Source organism: Chionomys nivalis, chromosome X (genome assembly GCF_950005125.1).
Source record: "Chionomys nivalis chromosome X, mChiNiv1.1, whole genome shotgun sequence".
Lineage (NCBI taxonomy): Eukaryota > Metazoa > Chordata > Mammalia > Rodentia > Cricetidae > Chionomys > Chionomys nivalis.
Genome location: NC_080112.1, coordinates 78617965 through 78626312, shown reverse-complemented (window position 1 = coordinate 78626312; position 8348 = coordinate 78617965). Strand labels below are relative to the sequence as shown.

General features: G+C 40.2%; 1 pseudogene; it reads right to left on the bottom strand.

Moving 5' to 3' along the window:
• Positions 1-5633: 5633 nt before the first annotated feature.
• On the bottom strand, positions 5634-6242 carry LOC130868497 (transmembrane emp24 domain-containing protein 2-like; annotated as a pseudogene).
• Positions 6243-8348: the final 2106 nt, after the last annotated feature.

Here is an 8348-nt window from a genome sequence, read left to right as displayed (position 1 = left end):
TTGTCCTGCAAGAATTCAGAGCAGTGGCAAAGTTTTAAGTGGGGAGAAACAGGTCCCGTCTACTCTCATAACTGAAATTGGTGAGAGGAATGTAAGGCCCGAGTGAGATGTTAGAGCAAAATAGGTAGCTCCCGTGGCCAAAATAAAAGTAATAGACTTACCCACTACCTGCAGATTTATCCTTGGCTCAGATACGGTTACGGGATATACCAAGTCTGGGCAGCGCCAATCCTCTGCAAGGCTGAGAAGTTTGAAGACTGGCACAGTTTCACTTGCCGATGTTGGTGAGGCTGAACCTCCATGATGTGCCATAGAGGACAAGCCCACACAAGGGCATTGTGATTTCCAGTGTTCAGGTTGCTGGCAGATAGGACATGGCCTCGTAGGAAGTTTAGTGCAATATTGTGCCATATGGCCATTAAGCCACACTTGTAACAGCTTGTCTGTGAGGTTGACTTAGGCTGGGTTCCACCAGGGTAGAGGCTTATGGTTGGTTTCCCTTGTCCCTCTTTCTGTGACCTTAAGTCAGCTGCTAAGGCCTGAGCCTGCAGATTAACTGCTTGTTGTAGCCTTGTCTTTCAGGAAGACTTAGCTGTTTCTTCTCGGGCATTAAAAACTTTAAAGGCCATTGTCACCAATTCCTGTATAAGGGTTTAGGGACCCTCTTCAGCCTTTCTTAACTTTTTTCTAATATCTGGTGCTGACTGAGAAATAAAATGGGTAGCCAAGACCTTGGCTCCCACTGGGGAGGTTGGATCTAGCTAGCATGGTATATTGGACCATGGTCCCTTGTAACCGATTTTTAAAAAAATGTCTGGATTTTCATCGGCTAGCTATGTAATCTCTCAGAGTTTGTCAAAATTAACTGCTTTTTCTGAGACCATTTCCATACCCTGAAGGAGACAATGAACCATGATGTTCCACCTCTGTTGGCCACTTTGGCCAGGTTGGTAGTCCCAGTGTGGTTCTATGGCTGGCACAGCCACTTCTCCCACAGGGACTGTACTGTCTACCAAATGAGTCTGGTCTGCATATTGCCTAGCTGCTACCTGAATTCTATTTCGCTCCTCAGGAGTAAGAGTAGAAGCTTGGTTAACAATATTCATAACAGTTTAGATCGTAGGCCTGGGACAAATAATGAAACTCTTTACTATAAGCAGAAGGATTAGTAGAAAAGGACCCCAGCTGCTTTTCTATCTGAGAGAGATCTGGAAGAGAAAAGGGAGCATGAACTTTGATAATGCCATCTGCTCCTGCCACTTCCTGAAGAGGGCAAAGAAGGACAGTGTTATGGTGGGATCTGATATGGGAGGAGACTGGGGAGGATTGGGAGGGGCTAGTCCAGTGCTCAGAGGGAGTCCAGGGGTGGAAAATGAGGTGGGGAGGGGGAAAGGTGGGGAAGGTGGAAGTTGACCTTGAACTTCCAGATTGGCAAGGGAAGGGGTAGGCAAGGACAGAGAAGGGGAAGAATGTGGAAAGTGTTGTTCCACAGGAGCAGGGTGGGTAGTGTGGATTTGAGGGAGTGGGGGAGGGGCTAGTGCCTCTGTCAGCATGGTCCAGCTGGGGTGTAGGGGGTTCTTCTGTTTATGTGTTGCTTTCATTGGTTGAATAAAGAGACTGCCTTAGCCTTTTGATAGGGCAGACTTATTAGGCAGAGTAGACCGAACTGGATGCTGGGAAGAAGGACAGACAGGCAGACGCTATGATTCTTCTGCCCGAGACGGACACTGGTTAGATTCATGCCAGTAAGCCACAGTCAAGTGGCGATACACATTAATGGAGATGGGTTAATCAAGATGTGAAAGTTAGCAAATAACAGGATAGAGCTAATGGGACAGGCAGTAATTTAATTAATACAATTTCTGTGTGCTTATTTCGGGGGTTAAGTTAGCCGGGCAGGACAGAACAAAGGGCCCCCATGCTCCTTCTACTACACAGCTAGAATTGTCGGGGTCCCAATTCCCAGATGATTAGGAATTTGGAGGTGTTGCGACCCTAGCGACTAAGACCAGTGCTGCAAGACACTGGATACTGAGGGAAGGGCGAGAGCATAGAGCCCAAAAACCATGGACATATGTAAGCTCTGTCATTTGTCCCTACTGTGACAAAAATTTTCTAGGTCCCAGAGGACGGTAAGCTCAAAGCTTCCTTCTGGTGACCAACGTGCCCCATTGTCAAGATTGTATTAGGCCAAATCTTAGTGCATAGGGAAATTAGCCGTTCGGGACAGATTGTATCGGAAAGCCCCAATTTATAAAGATTTTGTAAGAGGCATCCCAGGGGTGACAGCTGATCTGGATTTGAACTGCAAGAACACATTTTAAAGCCTATGCCCAATTGCATGTCCTAAATCTATTACAGCACATCTGCCAAAGTAGCTCTTAGGCCTAAATGGGGCCATGAAAATTGAATGCTAAGCTTCCCTAAACAAACAAAATTCACCTCAGCTAGTCCCGGCATAACCACTGAGATCGGACTCTTGGCACGGCCTGCATCTTCTACAAGAGTCTGATAATCGAAAAAAGTGGGCACAAATAGGTTTCCCAAAACCCTATAGCATGGACAAGAAAAAGGGTCTCATCAAGATGCAGCCGCTGTAGCCCAGGAGCCAGTTTTAGCCAGGCATGGAGAGCTTGGGGTGTGGACAAGGGCAGGATGCTTTCAACGCATGGTTGTAGGCCACGGGAAAAGGCCGCCCTATCTTGGTGGGACTTCCAGATGTTAGAAATATTTTCTAAGATGAGCTCTCTTTTGATGCAAAAATCCCAATCATGTTGAATCAAAACAAGCCAAATTAAAGGATATCCAGGTTTAATAGGACTCCTGTGCTCTCGGGTGGCCCAGAGGGGAACCAGGAAGGTGCCAACGTGACCACTGGAGGGAAAGAAGGAAGACCACGTGTTGACTTTCCGGGAAGGAGTTTAAATAGACTGAGGGAGGGGTCCTGAACTCCTCTGAGGAGAGGTCAGGGTTTGGTGGGTACCTTGACCCTCCTCAGGGAGGTGTCAAGGTGCAAGGGGCACAGAGGCAGGGCCTCCAAAGATGGAGGCCAGAAATCAGGATTTACAAATAAAAACACTTCAATAAGGAAAAGAAAGTGGCGATCTTTTATCCAGTGTGTATTTCTGGCTTCTTTATCAAAAGTCATATGTCCATAGGTATGTGGATTTATTTCTAGGTCTTCAATTTGATTCTATTGATCAAAATGTCAGTTTTTATGCCAATGCCATATTGTTTTTATTACTATAGCTCTATAGCACTACTCGAAATCAAAGATGGTGAGGCCTGCAGTAGTTCTTCTGTTGTTCAGAACTGTCTTAGTCCTGGGGATTTGTTGTTGTTTTTACATATGATACTGAGAATTATTTTTTTCAAAAATTGTGTTGGAATTTTGATGGGGATTTCATTGAATCTGTAGATTACTTTTGGTAGGATGGCTATTTTTATTATGTTACTCCCACAGATTCATGAACACAGGAAAACTTACAGTCTTCTGATATCTTCTTCAGTTTCTTTCTTCAAAGACTTAAAGTTCTTATCATGCAGGTCTTTTACTTGTTTGGTTAAGTTACACCAAAATATTTTTATTAATTGCTGCTATTTTGAAGGGTGTTGTTTCCCTGATTTCTTTCTCAGTCCATTTGCCATTTGTGTACAGGAGGGCTATTAATTGTTTTAAGGGAATCTTGTATCCAGTCACTTTGCTGAAAGTGTTTATCAGCTGTAGGAGTTCCCTAGTGGAATTTTTGAAGTCATTTACGTATACTATCATATTATCTGCAAATAACAATATTTGATGTCATCCTTTCAAATTTGTATCCTCTTGATCTCCTTCTGTAGTCTTAATGCTCTAGCTAAACTTCAAATGCTAGGTTAAGTAGATATGGAGAGAGTGCCCACCCTTGTCTTGTTTTTGATTTTAGAGGAATTTCTTTGAGTTTATTTTTCTTTAACTTGATATTGGCTATAGGTTTGTTGCAAATTGCCCTTATTATATTTAATAACTCCAGAAATTTTATCATGAAGGGGTGTTGGACTTTGTCAAAGACTTTTTCAGCATCTAATGAGATGATCATGTGGTTTATTTCCAGTTTACTTATATAGTGGACTACAGTTAGTGATTGTCATAAGTTGAACCATCCCTACATCTCTGGGATGAAGTCTTTTTGATCAAGGTGAATAAAATGTTATTTTGCTGGATTTTTTCTTTGATGAATATAGTGTCCTTCCCAGGCTCTTTTGATTAATTTTGGTTTGAAGCCTATCTTGACAGATATTGCAATGGCTATACCAGCTTGTTTCTTAGGTCCATTTGCTTAGAATATCTATTTCCAACCCTATAACCTGAAGTAATATTTATCCTTGATGTTGAGTTGTATTTCTTGCATGCAGCAGAGGAATGGATCTTGTTTTCCTATCTCTTCTGTTAGTCTATATCTTTTCATTGGGAAATTAAGGCTGTTAATATTGAGAGAAATCAATGACCAATGATTGTTAGTCCCTGTTACTTTATTGTCGCTGTTAGTGGTGGTGGTGGTGGTAGTATGTGTGAGTGTGTGTTTCCCTTTTGCTTTTGCTGGTGTGAGATTATTTCCTTAGATTGGAGTTTTCTTTATAACGCCGTCTGTAGGGATAGATTTGTAGGTAGATACTGTATAAATTTGACTTTATTATGGAATATCTTATTTTTCCATCTATGATGCTTAAAATTTTTGCTTGGTGTAGTATTCTGGGCTGGCATCTGTGGTTTCTCAGAGTCTGTCGCACATATGTCCAGGCCCTTCTGGCTTTTGGACTCTCCATTGAGAAATCAGGTGTGATTCTAATAGGTTCACTTTTATATGTTACTTGGTCTTTTGTATTTACAGTTTCTAATAATATTTTCTGTTTTGTGTTAGGAATTCTTTATATTTAATATTTTCTTTGACTGATGTGTCCATTTTCCTATCATATATTCATTGCCTGAAGCTGTCTCTTCAAACTCTTGTATTCTGTTGGTGAAGGTTGCCTCTGTAGCTCCTGTTTGCACTACTAAAATTTTCATTTCCAGAGCTCGCTCACTTTGTGTCTTCTTTATTACTTCTATTTCCATTTTCAGGTCTTGAACAGTCTCATTTGTTTTCTTCAACTCTTTGGGAAATTTTTGGCTTTCTTTGAGGTATTTATTCATTTCCTCCAATCACGTTTTGTTTTCCTCACTTTCTTTGAGGAATTTATTCATTTCGTCAAATTGCTTGTTTGTATTTTCATAGATTTCTATAGAGGTTTTATTTATTTCCTCTTCGAGGTCCTCTATCATTGCCATAGAGTTGGTTTTAAGGTTTTTGTCTTGTGCCTCAGCTATGTTGGAATATTCAGGGCCTGTCCTGGTGTGCTAGCTAGGCTCTGGTCTTTTTGGCAGGTCTGGACTGTCCAGCCTTGTACTCTTGAAAAATCCTACATAATGGGGCAACACTCAAGTGAGAATTATAGGACAATCAAATGTCAAAATTCACTCTAACGTCCCTAAAAAGACTTTCCACAATACATATTAATATCAAAGAAACATGAACATTTAGAAAATAAAAATATGTAAACTAATGACATTATTATGACCAAGGTGTTTGGTAAACAAGTGAATCATGAATTTGGGATCAACAGGAAAGGGTTTTTAAACAACCCTCCAGACAAAAAAAAAAATAGATCTGTCCCATTGTTTTGGCAACTAGAACAAGAGCTTCGAAGAAGGCCCAAAGAGCACTCTGCTGTGTGTGGTGGTGTTAATGGTTCTGTGTTTTCCCTCCCAGGCTTCGGTGTACTCCTCGTGTTCATGCTTTACATCATCTCCACTGCCAGTTCATTCATCATTTCTTCTCACTTGTTCTGATGATCGTCCGTCTCCATGTCTTGTACTTTGGGAACCTTGCCAATGTCAGTGGTAAAAATTACGATCTTTAGAGTCATGATAGCTATTCCATTACTAAAGCAAAACTTGTGCCTCCCATCTATGTGAGTTGTGAATGTGTGCTTCCACTAGACTCTCGGTCTCCTTGTATGTTCCTTCTTGATCTGATCCTGTGATCTCCACATCGATGCCCAGGAAGGGACCCAACACTACCTTGAAGATGAGGCCCATATTGGTGCCTGAGGGTGACCACCTCAAAGAAGCACTCCTCATCATGTGCTTAGCTATTGATGAAGGAGCCTAAGGCCATGGCCAGAAGCCTGGCCAGCAGCACCAGCAGCTCTGTGACTGTCACCATGGTGCAGCATAGGTGAAGTCTGGACCAGACTGCAGCCTCCAGAGCTTTCACCGCTGCAGGAGGTATTACTTTTATCTTATTTTTAAAATGAAGAAAAAGCAATTAATAATATCTATTAGTATTAATATTGAAACTTAAAAGAAAGTTGAGGCATCTTAGACCTTTATCAACTTGTAAGTTCTTTTAATGTAAAAGAAATGCTTTCTGTACCTCAAGTTTCTTTAACATACAAAAACTGCAAGTCACCTGAAAAGTAACCTTTCTAGCTTGGAAATGTATAATTTTTTTAAGTGCATTTGAATTGCTCAAAGTCAAGGGATTATTCTAGTCACATTGTTTCTTGAAGCAATTTCTGCTATTGCATTTTAGATGACATTTAAGTTGTAAGGTTGCACTAAATGCATTCTGACATTTGAAAAAATTATCACCCAATGTTTTTGTGGGAAATATATTATTTTAATCATGCTCATCACAGGAAAAAAAGCTTCAAAGTTTAAGGACATCTACATAATGGCCCAGTCTTTTTTAAAAGACCAACTTATTTGTGTTTTTAAGCCTATCCACACAATATTCCATCTTCCTTGCCTTAATTCATTCCACTTGATCTACCTGGAAAAGAAGACAATGAATGCCTGCTTAGGATTAAGATGTCAAGCCAACAATACTTGCTGACATTTATTTGCATAACTAACAGTATATGCTTATTAATAGTATACTCTCTACTTGAAGATGTAACAGGCAGCCATGAAACAAAAAAAATAGTTTTTGTTGTTGATATCTGGAATAACTATAAAGAAACTATTAAAAGGAGTATTTATGAGATCAAAACCATTATATAAATATGCAAATTTCATAGCTTTAATATGAGATGTATCTATAGATTCTATACATCATAGAGCATAGTATCTATCTATCCTATATGCTCATTATAAAATGTTTAACCACTGGCTTATTTCCCAGATCGTCATTGTATATTTCATTTGTTCTAAATATTAAAGAAATGCACTGCCTACTATAGGAGACAGGCACTATATATGTGGAAAACAAAATATCTAATAGATGATTGATAAATACATGATATACATACATAGAAAAAAATGATACATGTTCCAGAAGAAAAATCAACCCAAGGTAAAATAATAGAGAAACACAGGGAAGTGGAGCTCCACTTACATAGGGTAATCAGAAAAGCTCCTCTGTAGAGGTTATTAGCTTTTCTTTTTTCTAGATAGGGTTTCTCTGGCTTTTAATTAAAGAAGAAGAAGGTTTTATTTAACAGATAATTGAACAGTCAGAAGAGGACACATAAGAGAGATATGAGTTTTTCTCCCTTTTTTCCATTGTTTTTGAAATAATATCACTTTCCTTCACTTTACTCCCTTCAAACCTTCCCATATAGCCCTTCTTATTCTCTTGCAAATTCGTGGCCTTTTTAAAATTGTTGCAACATTCATATATGTATGTGCAAGTATGTTCCTAAATACAACCTGCTCAGTCTGAATAATGTTACTTGTATGTATGTCATCAGGACTCACCATTTGATATTAGATTATCAATCACAGTGGGTTTTCCTTGAGAAGACTATTTCTCCCCCTCTCAGCATTTCTCACTTGCCTGTAGTTCTTTGTGTAGGGTTGAGTTTTTATGGGTTTTCCGAGTCCATTTTGACACATCTATTACTGTTGTACTTGTTCAGCTCATGGTTAGACAGCTGTAGTATGAGGAGTGGCAGAGCTGCGTCCAGCCGCCAGGCTGGCTTACACCTGGGCTGGCGGTCTGCTTGTCATCTGGGCCACCTGGCTAGCTTATGCCCGAAATAATCACACGTAGATCTGTATTAATTAAATTGCTGCCTGGCCCATTAGCTCTAACCTCTTATTGGCTAACTCTCACATCTTGATTCAGTCCATTTCTAATAATCTGTATGTCACCTTGAGGCTGTGGCTTATCGGGAAATATTCAGCATGTCTGACCTGGCAGCTTCATGGAAGGCAGCTCTCAGCTTGTCCTCTTCCCAGCATCCTGTTCTGTCTATTTTGCCCACCTAATTTTCTGCCCTATCAAAAGGCCAAGGCAGTCTCTTTATTTAACCAATGAAAGTAACAC